This window comes from Marmota flaviventris, chromosome 6 (assembly GCF_047511675.1).
Source record: "Marmota flaviventris isolate mMarFla1 chromosome 6, mMarFla1.hap1, whole genome shotgun sequence".
NCBI lineage: Eukaryota > Metazoa > Chordata > Mammalia > Rodentia > Sciuridae > Marmota > Marmota flaviventris.
This window is the reverse complement of record NC_092503.1, coordinates 128,485,058-128,509,256: the sequence shown is the minus strand read 5'-3', so window position 1 is coordinate 128,509,256 and position 24,199 is coordinate 128,485,058. Positions and strand designations below refer to the sequence as shown.

Sequence of the window (24,199 nt, the reverse complement as noted above, 5' to 3'; positions counted from 1 at the left end):
TCTGCCCCACCCCGGCGCGAGCGGAAGAGGCGGCCCGGCAGGCGGGGCTTAGCCCGCGCCTCCAGCTCCCCGCCAGATTCCGTGGCCTGGGGCTTGGCTGTTTCCTCCTGCAGACGACTGAGAGGCCCAGCCACCTGCCCTTGAGTGGAACGCGCCAGAACTGGAGCCTCCAAGATCGGTCACACGAGCAGGTGGTGTCTGCTGTGCGCAGCGGTGGACAGAATATCCCCTGCCAGCCCGGTCCGGGCCTACATCCAACCTTCTGCGGCCGCAGTGCTTGGACCCCTAGTCTTTTGTTGGGTTTCCTTTTGGTGCCCAGGCCTCGGCCCCTGTAAAAGAAAGATGGCTTTGTGTAGGTAATGGGAAGCTCAGACTTCTGGCTTCCCATGAGGCCCAGAGGATGGGAATAGCAGATAAGCCCCACCTGGTAAGTGAGACACTTTAGTAACACACCCAACTACAAGTACTCAGGATTCTTAGAAAAAGAAATGTTTAATTGTCACACAGTAATATTTCTATAGGTCAGAAACAGACCAGTGCATTTCTTCTACTTTCCATTCAGATTGGTTTGCTGATCTAAGCCTCAGTTTCTTCTCCCCCAGAATGGGAATGATAACTATATCCTCACAAGGAGGTAGACTTTGTTTTATTTTGAACTATGAGGATGTTGATCCATTACTTTCATTGAAATTATAATAAAATATCCAGTGCATTGGGTTGTTGTATTGAATAGAACCTAAAAAATGTTCATTTCTTTCTGTAGAGAAACACTGAAAATCCTGTGATTGTAGGGGTCTTATAGTTCCGAAAATCCATTCTCTTATCCAGTAGACGTCCTACTCTTACATTGCCCCCTCATCCCTGAGTTGGTATTTCCTGCTTTCCTTTGGGATTTTCTTAGTATTGTTCTTTTATCTGAGCAAGAGGAGCTTCTCCTTCCCAAACATCACTTAAGAGGATTCCATTCTGGTCCTCTTACCTATGGGGCACGAAATCCAGGCACTGAATGGACTAGCCAACCCTAAGCCTACCTTTCCCTCTGAATCATACTCTTGAGTACCCAGTGTTGAAACCTCAAGTGTAAATCACTTTAGAGCATTTCAGTAAAATGCCAGGCCACATCAAAGTTTTATCCTGGTTTGAAATTGAGTCACAATTGAAATTTGGAGAAATTAAGTGTATTTCTACTCTGATTTACTTTGAAAAGAATAAAATGTCAAAACAGTGTATAAATACAAAAGATATGATGGTAGATAAGGCTACCTATCATATCCTTATTTTAGGGACACAGGCCTGGAGATTGACTTTGTTTTTTAGGATTGATTGTGTAGTCCTGCTTCCCCACATGTTGAAGTTTGAGCATTAGAGAAGCACACTGAGGCAAGCATATGAAGCAGGATTTATTTAAAAAGGGGTAACATAGACTTCTGTCTGGGAGGAAGAAGGGGCCCCTTAGCTGGTATCCTAATAAGTGAGGTGTTCTGCCCTTTTTATATGCCTTTCCCCACTTATCTTTCTCCTTCCCGCATAGGTGACTAGGCCCAGGAATGCTTGGTAGGAGGGCCAAAAGGTGGGAAACAGGTGGGCTGAAGGGGGAAGGGCAGGATGGAGTAGCCAAGTACATATTAACAACCTTATAGCTCCTTGTAGAGGGGAAATTCCTGGGACAGGTTACCTTGGCAACTGGTTGGAGCTGGGGCAGGTTCTTGATTAGGGTAGAGGAAGGGCTCTGAAGGAATTAACATTTTAATCCCTCAGGGGACAGTCTCCAAAGTCCTTTCAAAATTGGCCTCCTTGATCCAACCTGACTCGATTTACCTATCTACACTGACTGCCTGTCTAATTCTGGCTTCATTATCTTAGCCCCTCATAACTTCTGGAGGCAGATGATCTGGAAGTAAAGAATTGAAGAACAAAATAGATTAGCGGGATGGTGTGGGAGTAAAGGAAAGGGAAGATTTATATTCCGTAATCACTATTAGTCCCCTTTCTTAAATGATTACTATCTTCCTTTCACCCTATAGATTTAATTCAATTATGATTTGCTCTATTGCTCAACTTGCCTGTTCATTTTAATTTTTGTTACTATACCCTGACCTATATCATTGAAACAATGTATCAGTTTGCAAATGTTTTTGAAAAGAATTTGTAGCCAGATAAATGCAACCCTTTCAGGTACTTGTCTCTTTGTAGTCTTTTTCTCCAATCCATTTATGTATCACCTCCAAGGAGATAATCATCCTTAAAAACTATAGTGCTTTTTTCATTCTTTCACTTCTTATTCAGAAATCTTCAAAATTTCCCTTTTGTCTACAAAACATTGACTAAACTCTTTGATCTACAGGCCCTATAAATAATATATATGGATTAATAAAATGTTTTAAAGTAATTTTCTATTTGCTAACTTTCCTCAATCTACGTTGCCTAAGGGAACTAGTGATTTCTGTTGTATTGGCTAAATCCAGGGAATCTTTGACAATCTCCATTTGACACCTCACAGGCGTTTGACACTGTTGACACCCTCTTGTCTTCCAAGCAGCAAACTGAATAGGACTCCATGAGACAGAAAATATTTCTACTTCCTCTTATCTCCTCTTATCTACCCTTAGCCAAGAGATACTTTTCAGAGTTAGTCTGGAAAAAATAGGAAAAACACAAGGTACAACACATAATGTAAAAAATAGCCAACAGATTGATGGAACACAATAAGAAATTGAGACATAGACCACAATGTCAATAAGAGTTTAGTATAAGAGAAAGAAAAAAATTGCAGATTGGTGCTGTACATTCAGTAAATGATCTTGGAATTATTAACAAGTTGTTTGATAGGAAAAAAAAATCACATCTCACTTGTTACACCAAAATATATTTTAGATCAATTCAAAAAACTTTAAAAAAAAAAAAAAAGTTTCAATTTAAAAAATTAACCCAGCGGGCTGGGGCTGGGGCTCAGTGGTAGAGCACTTGCCTAGCATGTGCAAGGCCTGGGTTCAATCCTCAGCACCACATAAAAATAAATAAATAAAATAAAGGTATTGTGTCCAACTACAACTAAAAATAAAATATCTTAAAAAAAAAAAAATCAACCCAGCCAGCTGGGGTCATGGCTCAGTGGTAGAGCGCTGGCCAAGCATGCATGAGGCACTCACTGGGTTCCATCCAGGCACCACATAAAAATAAACAAAATAAAGGTATTGTGTCCATCTACCATATATATGTAATATATATATGCCGCAGTCCGGCTGCAGCAAAATAACCGAGGGGGGGGGGGGTGACGAGCAACTTGTGTAGATTGATACAGCAGAAGAGGGAGCCGTTTATTGCAGAACAGGAGCAGTATTTATACATTCCACACAGCTTATCTAATTAGCATAAACTAGATACATCAGTCAACCAATAAGAAATCTCCACACTTAATGGCTCGCTTTTGTTACTTCTCAAACCACTCCCTCTGGCATTTTGCCAGGCACCATCCAGACTTGTTTATGAACTCTAACATTCCCCTGGCAAAATGCCAGGTGTAATTTTGACTTGTTTACAGACTCTAACATTTCCCCCTTTTGTTTAATATAAATAACGACCATAGTGGTTTTTACAGAAACACCATAAATAACCTGCTACAAACAGAAAGGGAGGATACAAAATGCCACAATACCAAGCCAATTGATGGCTCCATGCAAGAAGCCCTTGGAAAAATTATACCAGCAATGACAGCGTTAGCAAAGATACCGAGTTACAATTTGTTGTAGATTATAGTTTGTTGTCTCAGTCCAGATAAAGCAGTGTCTCAATAGATTAACTCACAGTCCAGGTAAGTTCACAGTCCAGGTAAGTTCTACAGGCAGCTAGCTTAAATCACAGTCCAGGTAAGTTTTGCAGGCAGCTAGCCTAAGCTGTAGTAGCAGAAACAGCAACAGCTCCGAAGTATCGTCCGTTTCTCAGCCGAAGTTTCTTCCGGTTTTCAGCAACACTGGAAATTCTTCCACCTTGGTCTTTACCGGCACTGGGATGAAGGCAGGAACTACGGATGGCTAAAGAAAATCCTGTAGCATTCTACTAAGAAAACAACCTTCTGAACAATTTAGTATATTATCTCAAGGTTTTTTTACATTTGAAATAAGCATTAATAGTGCTCATTACTCATCAGCTTCCTGGTGTGGGAGAACCATTGTAGCTTAGTTATTGGCATTGAAAATGACCAAACATCAGGGACGCTGGTAGTGTCTTCTGTTGGCTGTAGCGCCTGGGCAGCCCCAGATCACCCTGGGGAGTGTCCCGGACTCAAACTGCTACTGGGCACAGGGAGCAAGAGCCTGCGAGACTGTGCCTCCAGGTCAGGTCTAGATTTGGTCTCGCAGCAGTGGAAGAGCCAGCTCCCCGGCCAGGAGGCGGGGAAGGGCCAGTCGCTGCCGTCTCTTGGAAAATCCTTGCTGCGCTGTGACCAGCTTGTACACTCGGCAGCCGCCTCTCCGCTTCACGCACCCTCCGGTAATGAAAAGTATTTAGTAATAGCCTTTTGCTGCAACTTTTTTCCTGCTAATCCTTCTTCTTCTGAACTTTCTTTTTCTTTCTGACTAGAGTTCCTGGGCTGTTATCAACACATGCCCTAATTATTCTTGGTTTCACTGGGGTGCCTCCTTCCCTTAGTAATTTACTTCTCACCCCTTCCATATTTTCATCACAAAGACAATACAACATTTCAAGACAAAACAAGACACAAACATACTGTATCAATCTTCTCCATTTTCTCAAAATCGCCATTTTTCCTCTTGCCCTATCTGCCTGGGGACGAGCAGATTTGCTCCCGTCCTATCTATGGACGGGAAGCTTTTTTTTTCGTCACTTACCCCCGAGTGTCCTGGGGCTCCCCGTAATGGGCCACCATCTGCCGCAGTCCGGCTGCAGCAAAATAACCTGGGGGGGGGGGGGGTGACGAACAACTTGTTTACGTTGATACAGCAGGAGTAGGAGCCGTTTACTGCAGGACAGGAGCAGTATTTATACATTCCACACAGCTTATCTAATTAGCATAAACTAGATACATCAGTCAACCAATAAGAAATCTCCACACTTAATGGCTCGCTTTTGTTACTTCTCAAACCACTCCCTCTGGCATTTTGCCAGGCACCATCCAGACTTGTTTATGAACTCTAACATTCCCCTGGCAAAATGCCAGGTGTAATTTTGACTTGTTTACAGACTCTAACATATATATGTAATATATATAATATATGTATACATGTGTGTATATATATATATATATTGTATTTTATTTATTATATATATTGTATTTATTATATATATATATATTGTATTTTATATATATATATAGTATTTTATTTAGAGATGGGGGTCTCATTGAGTTGCATAGTACCTCACTTTTGCTGAGGCTGGCTTTTTAACTCGCAATCCTCCTGCCTCAGCCTCCTGAGCCGCTGGGATTACAGATGTGCGCTACTGAGTCTGCTTTCTGATTGATTTTTTTTTTTAATATTTATTTTTTAGTTTTCGGTGGACACAACATCTTTGTATGTGATGCTGAGGATGGAACCCGGGCCGCACGCATGCCAGGCGAGCGCGCTATCGCTTGAGCCACATCCCCAGCCCTTGATTTTTTTTTTTAAATTTTTTTTTAGTTGTAGATGGACACAATACCTTTATTTTATTTATTTATTTATTTATTTTTATATGGTGCTAAAGATTGAACCCATTGCCTCCCACATGCTAGGCAAGTGCTCTACCCCTGACTACCATCCTAGCTCAACCTGATTGACTTTAAAAAATTTCTTTCTAAATGTTACTCCAATCCAGAAGCCACAAATTGATTGATTTGATTACATAAATGTGGAGACCAACCTCGCATGTGACTGAGTTAACTCTCCTGCTGGGCGATGTGGCATCTGGCACCCATGCTGCTAGACTGCCCCACTCTTCTAGGGTTCGAGTGACTGTCTTCCTGCTCGGTGTGTCTTCTTATAGCCCCATGGGTAGGGCTATGCTCACCTGTTCCTTTGTAATATTACCCCTTGCCCTGTTTAGGATAAAATGTTCCATGGAAGTGCCTTGTGTGAGTCCCCTTCCCTTACTGTGCCCTTGGGTGTGGCCTGCTGCAGTCAACCTGCTGACAGTGGACATCATGAAGCTGGACTCGGCCCCCTGAAACCTGACCCCTTACCTCATTTGAATAGCTTCTCCTCAATAAAAGGGGTTAGCGCACATGCATTTGTGTTTGTGTGTCTGTGTGTACACGTGTGCGCACACTCGCGCTCTCTCTCTCTCTCTCTCTCTCTCTCTCTCTCTCTTCCTGCAGACCCTTAAGGTCAGAGGACCCCTCACAGCGACCCCAAAGAAAATGGTATTTGTGTCTCTTGTGTGGTTATTTTGCGCAGTCCAGTCAACCCAGTTTTCCTGGAGTGACACCTGAGCCTTTTAATGGTGAGAACAGAAACTCGACACATAAAATTAAAAATCAAACAATTTCTACATGAAAAAATACCTCAAAATATTTGAATGCTAAAGGAGAACTGGGAAGATATTTTTAACAAATAAGACCAGATGAATTTCCTTAAAAGATCTTTTTTTTTTTTTTTTTTTTTTCTGTGAGAGCACCAGCTATCCTGAGGAAAACTTCAGAGGGAATCAGCTACTAGATGGTTCGATTAGTCTTTACCCCTATACCTAGGTCACACTATGAATTTGTGGATTTGCATGTCAGGACCCCTACGGACCTCCACCAGAGTTTCTCCTGGCTTTGGCCTGTCCAGGCATAATTGATCATCTTTCAGGTCCTAGATGAATGGATAAAGAAACTGTGATATATGGGCTGGGGATTTGGCTCAGTTGGTAGAGTGCTTGCCTCGCATGCACAAGGCCCTGGGTTCAATCCCCAGCACCACATGCCCATACAAAAACTGGCAAATCTTACTGTATGTTAATTGTACCTCAATAAAACTGGCACAAAAACTGTTAAAAAAAAAAAAAAAAACTGTGATATACATACACACAATGGAATATTACTCAGTCTTAAAGAAGAATGAAATTATGGATTTAAAGGTAAATGATGGACCTGGAGTATATATCTTGTTACGTCAAATAAGCCAATCTCAAAAAACCAAAGGCCAAATATTTTCTCTGATATGTGGATGCTAATCAATAATGAGGTTCAGGGGGCAAGGAAAGAATGGAGGAATTTTGGATTGGGCAGAGGGGAGTGAGGGGAGGGGAGGAAGTATGGGACTGGGAAGGATTGTAGAATGAGACAGATACTATTACCCTATGTACATGTATGATTGCACAAATGATGTGACTCTGCATCATGCATAACCAGAAAAATGAAAAGTTGTGCTCCATTTGTGTACAATGAGTCGAAATGCATTCTGCTGTCATGTATAACTAATTGAAACAACAATAACAAAAAAAGACAAAATACTTTGACAAGTAAAAACAAAAAGAGAAGGAAAATGAGTAAAGTATATGAACAGATGGTTCAAGGGAAAAGAATAAATGGCCAATAAACCTTTTTTAAAACATTTAATTTTTAGTTGTATTTGGACACAATACCTTTATTTTACTTATTTATTTTTATGTGGTGCTGAGGATTGAACCCAAGGCCTTGCACATTCGAGGCCAGCACTGTGTCACTGAGCCACAACCCCAGCCCCACCAATAAACCTTTGCATAGTGGTGATACTCCTTTTAATTTATAATGTTATGAAAGATGGGAGACCTTGACAATACTCAGTATTGTTAAGAAAGTGAAAATAAAGGGGGTAGGATGAGATGGGGGTTCACTGGATTGGACAGGTTGGCATGGGGGACAGGATGGTGGGGTGGGAATGGGAAAGACAATAGAATAAATAATAACTTTCCTATGTTCATATATGAATATACAACCAGTGTAATTTTACATCATGTACAACCATAAGAATGGGAAGTTATACTCCAGGTATATATGATATGTCAAAATACATTCTACTGTCATGTATAACTAAAAAGAATAAATTAAAAAGTAAAAAAAAATAAGAATGTGAAAATATAGATTCCAACACACTGTGGGAATATAAGCGGAAAGAACATCATTGAAAGCAATTTAACAGTAACTAAGTTTTTAAAAATGCACATACTTTTTGAACCTTCTGTTAGAGTCTGTAAACAAGTCTGGATGGCGCCTGGCAAAATGCCAGAGGGAGTGGTTTGTGAAGTAACACCAGCAAGCCATTAAGTGTGGAGATTTCTTATTGGTTGACTGATGTATCTAGTTTATGCTAATTAAGATAAGCTGTGTGGAATGTATAAATACCTCTGTTGTCCTACAATAAATGGCTCCTACTCCTGCTATATCAATCTACACAAGTTCTTGGTCACCCCCCCCCCCCCCCCCCCGCTATTTTGCCCAGCCAGCCGGCTGTGGCAACCTTCTACTCCACTTTTCTTCCATTTGCATAGATGATTGTTTATACAAGTATTGTCCTTACAGCATTGTTTGGATTTGTAAAATACTGGAACCTTCATAAAAATAGTTCATTAGGGAACAAGTTAGTGGAAAATACTATGCAGGCTTACAATGGAGTGCTATGCTTTAACAAAAATGAACGTGTTAGATCAATATATGCCAATATGAATGGAGATCTGAAATTCATGTATTCATTAATTCAACAAATGTTTGTTGAGTGTGCCAGTCATTGCATTGACTATGCCAGGCACTCTTCTAGTCTCCAGGACACTGGGAAACAAAACAAAGTTCTTGAGTTTCTGCAGTTACTTTTTAGAGGGAAAGACAGAAAATAAATAAACTAAGAATCAAATATGAAATAGTGTAAAAGATACCATGAAGAAAAATGAGGCAGGATATGGAGGATGGAAAGTGATGGAGTCTTATTAGGTGATCAGGGGAAGTTTCTCTGATAAGGTAGCAAAATAGCTACTGCAGTTTTGAATCTCAAATCTGAATATCAATGGAATTTATTTCAGAAAAATTAAAACATGTTCACACAAAAATCAGCACAAAGCACTATTCATAACAGTCAAGCTTGGAAACAACTGCATATCCTTGAATGGCAAGTTGTTATATAAACTATGGTATATCCGTACCATGGAACACTGAAAGTGAATGAACTATTGAAACAATTTAAATGGATCTCAAGCAAATTGTGCCAGGTAAAAATATAAATTTCAAAAGGTTACATACAATCTGTATTATTCCACTCATAACATTCTTTCTTTCTTTTGACATGTCAAAATTATAGAGCTAGGGAACAGACTAGTAGTTGCCAGGGTTTACAGAGGGGAAGGAAAGAAGTATCTGAGGCTTTAAGATGGTAGCACCAGAGAACCTTGCAATGGAACAGTTCTGTCTTGATTGTGGTGTTGGTTGTATGCTATTTACATATACAATAAAATTACATGGAACTAAACACACAAACACATGAGTGCATATGAAAATGGTGAGAAATAAATATCAGTAGATTATATCCATATCAATTTCCTGGTTGTGGCCTACACCTATAGTTCTAGTTACTCAGGAAGCTGAGGGAAGATCTCTTGAGTTCAGCAGGTCAATACCAGCCTGGGCAACATTGTGAGACCCTGTTTCAAGAAAAAACAAAACAACTAACCCTAACCTTAACCCCAACCCTAACCCTAACCCTTACCTTAACCCCAGCCCTAGGATCTTCATTTTTTGATGTTTTGTGATGACATGCCTCAAAGGGTTGCCTCTCTACATATTATTCAGGACATTTGGTGGACTTTAAATCTGTAGATTTGAGGTCTTTAGTTCTGAAAAATAATTTTATATCTATTGTCTTTATCTCATTTCCTTCATTTTCTCCTCTTTTCTGGAGGCCCCAGTAGTATGAGGGTAAATCTTTTATTCTACACTATTATTTTCTTATTGATCCTCTTCCATTTCTCATTCTTCACCCTACTTTCTAAGAGATTTCTCCAACTTTATTTTGAAATTTACAAAAATAATTCTGCCATTATAATATTAATTTTAAGAGTTTCCCTTGCCTTCTCTTGTTTCATTAGTGCAATATCTTCTTTCTTCTCCTTGAGGATTTAATTGTAATTTTTTAAAAAGACATCCAAATTCTTGCATTTGTATTAGTTTCCTCTTAGATCCTCCCGACCTGTTTGTATTCATCCTTGTCTTTATTGTAGAAATATTTCCAAAAAAGATCTGGTTGTCCTTGATTGTCATTCATATTTAACATTATGAATGAAAAATCGGATGCTGGGTGTTCTGTAGATCTGGGCCAAAATTTTGGACTGGAGATTCTTTAGATATCACATTGATACCTGGCCATTTCTTCGGAGGACCTTTATAAATGTCTGTGTCTGTTGTTATCTCTAGTACTAGTTTGCAGTAGTATTCACCTCAGCAGAATGAACTTGTTTGTCTAGTTCTGCAAGTTTGGTGAAGGGATCTGGGGATGTTGGCTCTCTGTTGATATTTCCTTCTGCCATTATGTTTTTTCACATCAGCTATTCTCCCTCTTTCAACTCCCGATCAGACCAACTCCTGTTACTTTTACAGCCAGTCTTCCTGCTCAAGGCCCCAGACGCCCACTCATCCTGCCTTTCTTGTCTACATAGGCTTTCTCACATGGTCCATATCTCTGGATCACTTTCCTGCACAACTCGCTTGGTTTGCCATGCAGCATTCGGAACCGAGCCCGTGCTTTGTGTCCTTTCACATCACGGATAAAGGGGACTTTCTTGCCTAGTCTGGAGTCAGTGCCATGTTGTTGGGATCTTCACGCTTCTGTACACTGGGCATGGGAGGAAGTGAGGGGAGAGAAACTTTAAATTCTAGTCCGGATTAGGAGGAAAACCTCACGAGTTGCTCAGAATTTCTGATTTTACGAAGAAAGAGGATTCAGTTTACTTATAACGACTCGTATTTCTATTTCTTTGGTTAAACTATTTTTTTTAAATGTAGTAGTTTGCACTGTGTGGACATTCATTACAATTGAAGAATATAATGATTTCAGAAAAACCTCCGGGTGTGTCAGGATGGCCGAGTGGTCTAAGGCGCCAGACTCAAGCCTTGCTTCCCCCTGTTGAGGGTTCTGGTCTCCGAATGGAGGCGTGGGTTCGAATCCCACTTCTGACACAGCTACTTTTGTTTATTTGAGGTCCATAATTTCAGCCATTTCTTCACTCTTATTCTATTTTTTTTCCTGTTTAATATTAACTAAAATGACGGACCTTTACTGAGATCGGTCCTCTTCCTTTTCCTGTTTGTTTATTTATCACAAAGCTCGTTTTGTCCTGTTCTCTGGCCAGCTCATTAAAGTCACATTTACTAAATTCGCTGTAACCTGGGGACATCAAGGGGGAGTAGGAGGTACGAAATTAGTGTGATGGGAACAGAAAGGCTCATTACATATATTCGGTGATTAAAGAATGATTCAGAATTCACTGATTACTGGGACTGCATGTCACATATCCTTTTCTCATTGTCAGAGATCATCAAAATCTAAAGACTTGGAATTCAAAAGGCGAAAATTACACTGTTTGAGACCAGAGAAAGAGAAGCAAAAGACAGACAATATGAAAGGTTCCACCGAGATTTGAACTCGGATCGCTGGATTCAGAGTCCAGAGTGCTAACCATTACACCATGGAACCCTTCCTGACAAGCTCTGGACACACTGTCCATCTGAGGTCTCTTTGTACTCTTGAAAAATGAACTATATCAAACAAATTGAAAATGAAATATCACTTTAAATAAAAGCTCTATATTTGCATCCTAATTAATGTAAAATAATTTTTACAAGGGTATTTTCTTTTTTCCGGATAGAAAATATCCCCACTTTCCAGCGGCCGGGCGTTAGAAACGCCAAACGTAGGTTGGGAGGGGGAGGGGAGGAGTCACACACTGTTTCCACTGCTGCTTCTTCCCAGGTTTCTTTCCTTCCATCTCAGGAGGGGCGGGATTTGATTCAAGAATATTGTTACCTCGGGAGACTAATTTCCTTTCATTTCCGACCCCTGAAAGGACAAACTTGATTTTAGCCCCAGCGTTTGAAAGGGAACAATGACATATATAACATCGCCCTTTTTCCGCGTCACTGACTCATTTTATCGGTTTCTGAAGACATCTAGAGCTAACTCCGTCTATCTTAGTGCTTCCCCTCAGTTGTAATCATGAGTCTGAACTTTTAAAATCTATCTTTCCTCTCCAAAGTGCCGTAATTACAGGACAGAATCTTCACTCTGCTTTAATATAGCCCAAGGTCTGGTACTTAATTGAAGTTCAGTGTTTGTTCCATGAATGCATAGATGAAAGGGTGAGTGAATGAATGAACGAATGAAGGGCAGATGGATGGACAAACGAATGAATACTCAGTAGGGTAGCCCAGCCTCAGATTTTTTTTGGAGAATTTCTTTTTGCCTTCATTCCATAGGCTAATTCTGACAAGTCTAAAGGGAGTTAAATCCTCCTTCTCCCCTTCCTCTTCTTTTTCCTTTTCGTTCTTGGCTTTCCCGGTCCCAGCACCAAGTGGATACCCAGGAATCCTGGAATCATTTTCTGGCATCCATTCTTTTGAATGTCTTCATCCAAGCAAGGTGCCTGTTACAAAAAAGTCAATTAATAGAAATGGAATTGAATAGAGTTTTGGGAAATAGTGTAGTGTGAAATCCAAAGACTTCTGGATAGGTGATTATAAAGTCCTCTCAGGTGCGTACTCCCTCCCTTTGTAAACATAAACTCTCCATACTATCTGCTGGAATGTCCTAGCCTTAAAAGATGGTTTATACTATCTCAGATCTAGTTAAGTTCTTTCTTCCCTAGCTCTGGTGGCACCCTTTTTACTTCACAAACCACCACCTTGTTTAAGAAAGAAGGAAGGAAAGAAAAGGAGGGGAGGCTAACTAGCTGGGGATGTAGCTCAGTGATGGAGTGCTTGTTTAGTATGCACATAGGCAGATCCCTAGCACCAAAGGTGTGAGGGTGTTCATTAGTTTAAATATGACACCAGAACCTCAAAAGCCTACTTTTGAACTGTAGGTTTTAAATTTCCCTCCAAAGAAGGAAAAAGGGAGTAAGTCTAGATGACTATTCTCTCTTTCACCTTTGGAACTTTATCTTCTGGAAAGAACAATGAGTAGAGACCTGGAAAATAGAGGGCATGGGTGGATTTATTTATTCTTGAGTTTGAGGTTAAGAAGGCTTAACTATTTTCTTGAAATTGCCCATAATTGGCTCACAGATATTGCAAAATGAATGCAAACACATGAAAGTCACCAAGGAGAGTGAGTAGGGGAAGAGATATCTGAGTTCCACAATCTAGAAACAGCTGTTTCCTGGTAATCTAAGCAAGAATGGTTTGCAGTTACTGGTAGTAGAGCTCAGTCCACGAAAAGCATACTTGCATACTTGCTCTTGGTATAATCAATGATCTGGAACCTAACTCAGCAGGAGTGTCCTGTTGGAGGGACTTAATAACACATAATACACCTAAAACTTAAGATCTCATTGTTTTCCATCCAGGCTCCTCATCTCTGTATGATTTGCACATTTCTCAAATTGGAAAGACATTGTTTCGTGTATTTATTCACAAAAACTTACCATAAGTACTAATTTTCATGACGTGGGAAAGAGAAAAATGATTCCGCTTTTGACAAAATTTATAATGTATGGGAAAAAGCAGACAATTTCAGAAAACTTTTCAAGAAGTATGGTTAGTGCTAAAATAAGTGATGGATTGAGTGATAACAGAGTGTACCCAAAGCATACCGAGAGGAATACCCAATTAAGAATAGGTAGTATGATTAGAAGCTGCCAAAAAAAAAAAAAAAAGATGATTGAGCCCAGATCTGATTTGTGTTCCCAGCATGCTGTCTTTCTTCTTTGTTGCACTCATCAGATTGAGTTTTTTTTTAATTTCTTTATGAATTCATTAATTCACTTATTGAATTTATGAAATAAATATAAACTCATTATTTTAACAACTCAAACAAATGTTGAAAATAAAATTTATAATCTCTTTTCCTCTCTCCTGTTAACATCACTGGTAACAATCTGAACTGTGCCCTTTCTATACATTGTTCTTTTGTATTATTGTGTAGCACTCTTTTTTTCTGGTAACAATATATCTCAGATGTCATTCATAGTGTTTTTTTTTTTTTTTTTTTTTTTTTTTTTTTACAGTAATGTGTCATATTAGGGCCATCATTAAAGGCTTATTTTCTCCATTAGGCTCCAGGGCAGGAATCATCTTTCCTATCCCCCTCATCATCCTCAGCTGCTAAATGTAATCCTGAACCTTGTGGGAGGGAGACTTCAAGCTAGGCTTCCAGGAGAAAGCAATTTCTAGGGTGAGGCCTAGAGGATGAAGAAAAGCGATGAGGACGGAGGCAATTGCTAGCAGTGGCCCCAGAAAGAAAGAGACGCACCGGGAGACTTGAGCGCCCCTAGCTAGTGGAATGTAAAGGGGCAGTCGGGAGGCGAAGAATGGGGTCTTTTGCAGAGTCGCCTCAACTCAGATCAGGGTAATCCGGGTTCAGATTATGAAATGATTATGTATCATCGCTGTGGCAATGCTAAGAATAGGGTCTTCTCCGGGATCTGACAGATTTTTTCCTTCAGTGGTGTAGGCAGGACCCGTCTCAAGGTGAAAGCGGATTCAGGGAGACTGAGGATCATCTCTTTATTTAATAATAGAATAAGGAAGTACTGAGGTTTATGCAGGCCTAGATAAGTAACTGATACATAGTAGGTGCAAAATAATACTTTTAAAATAAACAAATGAATTAAATAAAAGCCTGTTATACCTTGGATAGTTCTGGGTGATGAAACTACAATGATGATTAAGGGATATTACACAATAGGTACTCAGTAAGTACTCGTTAAATGAAATAATTAGTTGAAGCCCTATTACGTATCAGCTTTAGAGACAATAAATATGTGTGACCTCTGGCCTGGGAAAACAGGTAATGGAAGGAGAGGAACCTGCCTGAATAGGGAAGTTGTGAGAACTGTCTATTGGCTATGAAAAAAGATAAAACGGACCAGTGTCCTTGGGATTCGTACCCACGTCCTTAAAGGGGTGGAATCATTCGTAGGGATTTAGACAGCTCGGCTAGTACTTCCTCCTTACCGAGTTCCTGAAATATTTTGCCTATTTCCAGTACTTTCTCGGCTACCTTTTCCCACTCTCTTTTGCTAATTAGTGGCAGGCCCTCCCTTTAGCTCTCCATCACAACCCGGGAACTCCCTTACTCCCAACAGCATTCCGAGGTGACTCCTGACCCAACGCCGCGGGAGGAGAGGGAGGGAGGCTCTCCGCAATCTCCAAAACCGGAGGAAGGTGTTACATCCACTGAGGTTGGACCCGGTTAAATAAGCCCTCGGATTTCGAGCGTAAGCAAGTCTGGGGTCGTTGGTTTGAACCGGTTGCTGCTAGAGAAAAATAAGGAAGAATCCTGAGACCTTTTTAAAAATCTGCCCTCTTTTCATTCGGTTCAGGACATGTGTGAAATCTGGACTCAGTTGCCCTTACAGTCCTTAGAGTCTCCGCAGAAATATTCGCAGGGAAAGGGATTGAATTTGGATGTCGGTCCCTGCCTTTTCTGCGTGCCTTTGTCATACAAACCGTTTTAGACACTAGTTAAACCACAGTTTCACATTACTTTGGAAAACTATGATTCGGAACATTTATAGTAGTTTTTTTCCAGTAACATTGGTAAATTATCCGTGTGGACCTGTAGCAAGGTTGCCTCCTTAGCGCAGTAGGCAGCGCGTCAGTCTCATAATCTGAAGGTCCTGAGTTCGAACCTCAGAGGGGGCAACGCAAGTTAGTTTTCCTTCTGCCTAACATAAAGGAAGGAAACCAGTGAAGGAAGCTCCATAACCTCCTCCCCTTTTTTTCCTCTCTACCTTTTTCCGTAGGAAAATGTACTATACGTCTTTTCTTAAAAGCAAGACATATGCTTTAATGAGTTTGAAGGGGTAGTGTGCTGTTTTCCTGAGAAATGTGATGTTAAATTAAAAAACGGAGACTTTCACTAAGGATATTCCAAAATTCATTCTTTCTTTTTTTCTTTTCTTTTTTCTCATAACAGTTGGAGATGGAGGTAGAGGAGAGTTGAAAATGCCTTTCAGGTATTCTTTGTTACAAAAACACTAAGGTCAAGAAACTCACGGGGCCAAGAGTGTGAAGAGAGGGATGAGAGGATGGAAGGTTGTTGTACTGGAATTGTGGAAGGTGTTGCATACTATGAAATATGTTGCATTAATTATTGATTTTTTTAAAACCAGTCCTCTGGAATTGTTTATCACCAGGTCACCACTGATGACCATTCTCTCTCTCACTCACACACACACACACACACACACACACACACACACACACACTTTACCAAAGCAAAACAACACAAAACTTTTCCCTCAGTCTTCTTGCATTGAACCGTTTTTCCTGCCCCGTTGCTGGTGGCTGGAGTTCTAAATTATTCAAATTATAAGATGCAGGAAATGGTAAAAGAGAAACAAGAAGAGGTGAAGTAGATAAACTGGTATTTAAGATAAGCACCCAATTCAATAATGAACAATATCAATATTTAGTATCCTGCTTTCAACATCTCAGTTTATGTAGCAGGAAGTATTCAATAGATTTTTATTCCACACTTACTATGCACTGTTCAAGTCTGTGTTTCCTATGGCTCAGTTCTTTCATTGGGCACAGTGGTGCAAGCCTGTAATTCCAGCGACTTGGAAGCCTGAGGCAGGTCACATTCAAAACTAGCCTCAGCAACCTACAGATACTCTGTCTCAAAATAAAAAAAATAAATAGGGCTGAGGATATGGCTTAGTGGTTATTCACCCTTAGGTTCAATCTCCCATACCAACTCACCCCAACGCCCCTGCAAAAAAATATCTTCTCGCTCAGCTTCAAATCCATCCTCCTATATGCTGTTCTGTGATGTTGGGGCTGGGTGTCTACAAATTACTTTTTTCAACTCTGGAAGTCTGAAGGAAAAAGAAGGGACTGCTTTTTTGATTTTTGCTCTTCCTGTCAAGTTGTTGTAACAATGGCAATTGACTCCTTCCCAACTTTCATTCTCTTTATGGATTCCCAGAACATCCCATTATTGAAATACTAGCAGCAGAGGTAACAGCAGCTGGCCAGTAATTTGTCTTCAGAAGTCCCAACCTCTTCCTTTTTGTTCCCACAGCCCTGAGAATGAGTAGTTACTTCCTGCAGTTATTATGTCTGAGTTACCACACTGTATCCAGTTGAAATGCCTAGTGTTATTTCTTTTCTTTTTGGTACCAAGTATTGATACTAGGGGTGCTTAACCACTGAGCTACATTCCCAGCCCTTTTTCTTTTGAGGCAGGGTCTTGCTAAGTTGCTTAGGGCCTTGATAAATTGGTAAGGCTGGCTTTGAACTTGCTATTCTCCTGCCTTAGCCTCCTGAGTCCCTGGGATTACAGGAACATGCTATCATATCCCCAGTTTAGTGTTATTTCTTAACTGGACCCAGTCTGCTAATAAGTTGTTGGAGGTATAACACTGTGCAAAAGCTCCTGCTCTCATGGATTTACATTTTAACGGAAAAATGGGGAATGACAGATAATAAACTCTTAACCAAATATATGTCAGTAATACATGTTAGGAAGAAAAATGAAATCAGTGGGGAAAAGAATACAGAATAAAGGGGCAGGGAATATTTGATAATAAAGAGTGACTAGGGAGGTCTTTCTGATAAGGAGACATTTGAGCAGAGAACCAGAGGAAGTGAGTAGGTGAGCTATGAGGCTGATATATCAGGGGGAATAGAATTGCAGGCCAGAGGACAACAGGTAAAAAGGGCTTGGCAAGAAACTTGTTGGAATGTTCAAGGAATAGCAAGAAGACAGGTATGGTTTAAGGTCAGTGAATGAGCAAGGAGGAACCTGACAGGAGAAAAGGTTATTAGTGTAAGTGTAGTTCATGTAGAGTCTTAGGTCATAATAACAATGAGAGAGTTTATTTCAGAGATGAAAAAAAGAAATTAAATTAGTAAACTAACATCAAGCAATTAATTAGGAAATTCAGGAGAAATTGTAGAAGTCAACCAGATCTAAATTTATTTAGGTTTTATAAAGTTGTGACTTTAGACTGACTGGATGACTCTCTGTGGCCTTCTTGACTTTCACACTGAGGAAGCAAGCTGCCATGTTGTAGAAGTCCATGTGGCAAGCAACTTAGAGTGGCTTTCAGCCAATATCTAGCAGGAACTGAGTGTCCTCGGGTCAATAGCTTTTGAAGGACTTAATTCTACCAATAACCATGTGAGCTTGAAAGCTGATCCTTTCCCAGTTGAGTTGTCAGATGATACCTTAGTCCTACCTGTCAGACACACCTTGTGAGGACCTTGAAGGAGAGGATGCAGCTTAGTCAGACTCAGGTTCCTTCCTCTTAGAAATTGTATCTTCTGTGGACTATCATTGAAGATGTTACTTCCTTCCAACATTCTCCTTGTTTTTGTTTGATCATTCAGGGCTGGCTTACTGGTCAGAATTAGCACCAGCTTCCTTGGGTTTCCACAAGGATTATCAAGAACACTACAAATGCTCTAGGCTTCCAAAGAACTCTCAAAAGATCTTAAGTGCCATTTCCTAGTCTCCTTTATTTCTGCCTTTCCCAGTAACAAGCCTATGTGGGAAATGAGCTACTGAGAAGAATGAATCACATTGACACCTCCTGCTCTCCCAGACCCCAGGGGTGGTGTGGGTCCACAAGTCTTCTTCTTTCTTCATGTTCCTCAGTCTCTCTTCACCATTCCTTCCCATTACCTCATAGTCACTAGGCCAAATCTGCATGATTTTCTTCTGCACAGTGGCCTAATTTATATTTTTGCATAATCTTTTGCCTTACATCCATTCTTTACAGGACACCACTGTGCTATTTTTTAAAATCGTGTAATAATTTTAAAGTGTAATCATGTTGTTCCTTGCTGCTTAAAATCCTTATAGGCTTCATATTGCTTCTAGGGTGAAGTCTGAACTCTGAACTGCTATTGTAATCTTGGAGCCAATTACTGGTCTGCCTCTGCCTTCCTGACCACTTTTCCTTACACCTACATCAGTACTTTCTCAAGCTCTATGCATTCAAGCTACTCGTGTTATCTTTCAGTCCTCTGAAAATTCTGTTTTTTGATTTTCCAGGAATACTGGAGTCAAACCTTTGTGCAATTGAGGGGTTATCCCCGCAGTTCTCAGGTGAAACATCACTTTTTGGGAAAAGTTTTCTCTAATCCCTTGAAAGAGGTCATCTTCCTTTATAAATAGTCTTTTGGGGGTGAGGTGGGGTGCATAATTTAGTCTCATTTTAATTTTCTACCTCTCTATTCCCTTTATCCTGATATAAATCTATTAACATTTTCCATTTTATCTTATAGAGGTAATCTTGTAGATTACCTCAACCCTTTTTTTAAACAGTAGCACAAGTAAATACTTAATTGAAAACTTACTATGTGGTAATTATTGTGTCAAATTCAGCCTTTGAAGAAGAAGAAATTTCAGTTGCAGGATTTAAAGGAAGAAAGTAGATGAGAGATTAAAAATTTTGTTTAAGGCTGCACAACCAAAACAACTAAGTACTAATCTACAGTATTTTATTATTCTACACTAATAAAAGTAATAGTAATAACACCTAAATTTTATTGTACCATTAACATGTTCCAGATATTATTCTCTGAGTTTGCTTACATTATCTCATTTAATTTGAAAACTCAGATCATGAATTTATACTGTTTCTCTCAACATCTTGTAACCTGAAATATTTCTTGAGAGCATTCATCACAATGGCTATTGAAATAGCTTAGTACAGGGCTGGGGTTGTGGCCCAGTGGTAGAGTGTTTGACTGACACGTATGAGGCCCTGGGTTCTCAGCATCGCTTCTTGTGTCTATCTATAACAAAAAGTTCTTGAAAAACAAAACAAGCCTTTTGATGGCCAACGTGTGAACCCCATAGGGTTAAAGATGGTCCCTATTCACTGCTGTGAACTCAGGGGAAAGCAGAACACCTTCCTCAAAATAAATTCTCAATACCTATTTGTCCTGTTCTTTTTTGTGGCAAGCATTCTGAAAATCATGGGGAGAATGGGGCATAACCTTTGAACATTGACAAGACTGTTGTGATTACTTCTCTACTTATGTAATGCTTTTAGAAATAATAGTTGGGGTTACATTACATAATGTTGGAAGTTTTATTCCACAAATTAGGGAAGAAATAGTTGTGAGACATATTCAGAGAGGCAAATATAGAGTTTAGAATAAAGAAAAGACAAATAGAATAAGAAAAGCCAAAGCGTTTCCACGCAGTTTCACACTAGGAAATATAGAAAAGCCTTTCACTTAAGGGGCCCGGATAGCTCAGTCGGTAGAGCATCAGACTTTTAATCTGAGGGTCCAGGGTTCAAGTCCCTGTTCGGGCGTTTCCTATATTGGCCTTTTTGAACATCAAATTCTGATAAAATCTTTGGAAAAACAGTTTGAAACTTCCATAATGTTCCATAGGTGGTGAAAATGACAGAAAACAAAAACTTTAGGGCTAATTAACCAATTATCTACAGTGTTGTCCAAAGAAAGCTAGGCAAATACATGGAACCCCTGCTAGAAAAGGTTCAAGACCTTGTGAAGGAAACTAAACTTTGAGGAGTACCAGAACTGAGTTTCTTTGACTGTTAATTCCTTTTTACTGTAACAAAGAAATAAAACAAAGCCAGAGTGAAGTTACTACACCCTTATTGTAAAGGATGTGTTTAATCATTTGTGGAAGTAGAAGTGAGCTACTCAAGAGTTGATTGGAAAATGAGTAGATGAAGAGAATTTTTCTGGATATCCAAATCAATAAAGTAACAAGATAAAAATTGAGTATTACTAATACTATTTATCTGACCAGTGGTATTATAACCTTATTTAGGAAAATGACACACTATATAATCTGAACTGTATGTTTCCATCTGAACCCAGGGTCAAACACATGGGACAACACGACTTTTAGTTGTTTTGATTTGGCTTCACTTTTTAGTGTTGAATGTGCCAGGCTATCATTGCTTGATGTAGTCATTAATATTACTTTATTTCTGTTACTCTGATTATAGCTGCACATAACAACTTTCTATTATTTGCAGAGTTTATTTTACATAGGAAGTAACAGGCTGATCCACCACTGGTATAGGTATATGTTCACGTTCTGACTTGTAACATCTTTGACATTTGGTTATTGTGAGTCATTTTTGGAAGTCTGAAATGTTCAAGGTGAATTAAAATATAGTTTCTGATTCTGCAAAGGAGAGGAACAAATTCTGAATGGTAATGGCTCCAACAATGATTAAGCATTCTCTGAGGAGCTGCCTGAAAAGGTTGAGGCCTTTCCTAAATCCTTAACTGCTCCCTTTATCTGTAGCATATGCAAATTCCTGGAACCAGAGGCTGAAGATTCAAATGACACTTTTAAGATGTTTCCTATTAGATGCCTACTAAAGTCTGCATCAGAATAAATTGAGAGACCTATCCTGAAAAATATACCACCAAGGTCCAGACAATTTGGAGAAGCTGCCCAAGGCGAGGGGTATTGTCTGCAAGATGAATTTCATTGTGTGTGATTCCTGAGGGGACTACTGGAAATAATACAAATGTAACGGATTGCAGTAAGATAGATACAAGGAATATGAAAAGAAAACAATGACATTTAAAATGCTAATTAATTATTGACTGAAAATAATTATTGACTGATGCGAGATATTCTTGTTGTTTACAAGATACCATACTAGGTGCTGGAAATAACAGACTCAGAGATGACTCTAGTGGAATTAACAATCTAGGGGAGTATGTGAGAAATAGAAAAAAAATGGTATTAAAGAAATAAAAAGACAAGGCAACTTTATAAAGTTTCTATGAAGAAAATAGAACAGGTTGAGGTAGTGTGATGGGAGGTCAGTGAGTGAGGGTTGGAATAGTGTATTAGTCTTCTAGGGCTGCCTGAACAAATTACTACAAACTGGAAAGCTTATAACAACAGAGGCTGATAGTCAAAAATGAAGGTATTGGCAGGGTTGTGCTCCCTCTGCAGGTTCTAGGGAAGAATCCTTTATTGGTTACTGAACATCCTTGATGCTTCTTGTGGCAGCACAGTGTCAGTCTGCGCTTGTCTTCAGGTTACTGACTTTCTTCCCTCTGTGTGTCTGTCTTCACATGGTCTTCTTGTAAGGACAATATTTAGGAGCTGTACTAGTCTACCATGACCTAATTTTAACTTATGTAATCACATCTGTAAATACATCACTTCCAAATAAGGCCGCACAGTAAGGTCTCGAAAGCCAGGAATTTTTTTTTCCCCAAGCCAAACTGTTTGCAGCTTTATGAAAAATGCTTTTCAGAAAAATTATGGAATTTCAGGCAGGATATGGGCAGATAATTGGTAACAGTATACAACAATTTTTAAATTCCCTTCTTGGATGGGCTATCAAAATCAGAAAGCTACTCTAAAATCCAATCATTTGGCATCACCCTTCTGTAGCTGGTCTGTTTTGGTATCTCCATTTTCAGCAGGTTATTTCCATCCTTGCCTGCATCAGCTTTCCCTGTTTCCCCTTTGGGTACCTTCTCTCCCTTGTTTGTGGGACCTTTTTAGGAGGGATGCAGCAGCACAAGTTTGGTAGGGTCATTCTTGTCTCTTCTTCAACTACATCAGGCATTCTTTTTATTTTATTTTATTTCAGTTGTAGATGAACACAATATCTTTATTTTATTTATTTATTTTTACGTAGTGCTGAGAATCAAACCCAGTGCCTCATGCATGCTAGGCAAGCACTGTACCACTGAGCTACAACCCCAGCCTACATCCAACATTTTTGAAGAACACTATTTAATTAGGTATAGATGGAAAAACTAGGACTAGATTATATAAGGAGGTCATGGCAAGGCAATTTCATGTATGTAAGAAAAAATAAGAATTGCTGGGAAAATTGAATATCCAGTTTTTATCTATCTGTCCCCTCTTTTTGTTTTCTTTTTTCCCAGTGAAGTAAGTTGCATGGTAACATGCTGCCCAAGAAGGAACTGAAATCAAAGGAACTTGGGACAAAACAGCTTGTCCTTTGAGTGGAGAATGATAACCAATACATTACATATCAAAGATAATTATAGAGCCAGGCGCAGGAGGCTGAGGCAGGAGGATTCCAAATTCAAACCCAGCCTCAGCAAAAGCGAGGCACTAAGCAACTCAGTGAAACCCTGTTTCTAAATAAAATACAAAATAGGGCTGGGGATGTGGCTCAGTGATTGAGTACCACTGAGTTCAATCCCTAGTAAACCCCCCCCCCAAAAAAAAAAAAAAAGATAACTGTAGAATACCCACCAGAACTAGGGAAGCAAACAAAAAGAAGAAAGTTGAGACTTTATTTCTTTGATCACATAAATCCAGTCCAATGGTCTGGATTTATAGAAGTAGATGCATACTCAACTATAGCAGCAACTTTATTTCTTTCTCCCTGTCTCCCTGCCCCAGAATTGTTCTTTATTTGCTCATTATAACTACTCAGGCAGTCTTGGGTGACTTTCCAATATGCTTGCATGAAAGCATTATAGCTAGAGATGCCTCCATGCCTTTCTCCCCAGTTTTATGATTTCTTGTCTTTGGCTAGTCTTTAGACATATCTTTCTTACAAAGCAACATTTTAAGGTCTTTAGAAAATAAAAATGTACAAGACAAACCTTTTATATGAGGGAGGGCACAGGCCTGCAAGGAAATAGATATGTGTGTACAAATATAGTGAAGTGCAACAATATGGGGCAGATCTTTGAGGAATATCAAGACATAGATATGTAGGGAAGAACTGCCCACTAAGATAACCAAGAAGACTCAGTGGAGAAAAGGTGAAGAGAAACAAAAACTGATGGATGGGGTGCAAAGAGAGGATAGTATTGTAGAAAGGTTAATCAGGTTGAAGTCTGAAATGCATATATTGGGCTTATTGATTTGAAGGCCAGTAGCGATTGTGTTGAGGGTAGTTCAGTTAAGTAATTGGGGGAAGAAAGCCAGAAAATTCTAATCTGAAGAGTTAATGGGCAGTGAGGAATTGGAAACTGGACAGAGTGTGGTGCCTCAGCATATAGAAAATGATCTCCATCCAGGAGCACCTGTACTTGGCCAAGCAATCCTCCACAAAGTACAGGGTGATGGAAATACTGAAAACC

At 39.6% G+C, this 24,199-nt stretch overlaps 4 non-coding genes across 4 annotated transcripts; 3 read left to right on the top strand and 1 right to left on the bottom strand.

Annotated features, from left to right (window-relative positions):
* The first annotated feature begins 11,010 nt into the window (after window positions 1-11,010).
* Trnal-caa (transfer RNA leucine (anticodon CAA)) lies at window positions 11,011-11,116 on the top strand. Its single transcript has 2 exons — window positions 11,011-11,048; window positions 11,071-11,116. It is a non-coding gene; the product is annotated as a tRNA-Leu (tRNA).
* A 445-nt stretch (window positions 11,117-11,561) lies between these two features.
* Window positions 11,562-11,633, bottom strand: Trnaq-cug (transfer RNA glutamine (anticodon CUG)). Its single transcript has one exon. It is a non-coding gene; the product is annotated as a tRNA-Gln (tRNA).
* Window positions 11,634-15,726: 4,093 nt separating this feature from the next.
* Window positions 15,727-15,799, top strand: Trnam-cau (transfer RNA methionine (anticodon CAU)). Its single transcript has one exon. It is a non-coding gene; the product is annotated as a tRNA-Met (tRNA).
* Window positions 15,800-20,360: 4,561 nt separating this feature from the next.
* Trnak-uuu (transfer RNA lysine (anticodon UUU)) lies at window positions 20,361-20,433 on the top strand. The gene has a single exon. It is a non-coding gene; the product is annotated as a tRNA-Lys (tRNA).
* The last annotated feature ends 3,766 nt before the right edge of the window (window positions 20,434-24,199 follow it).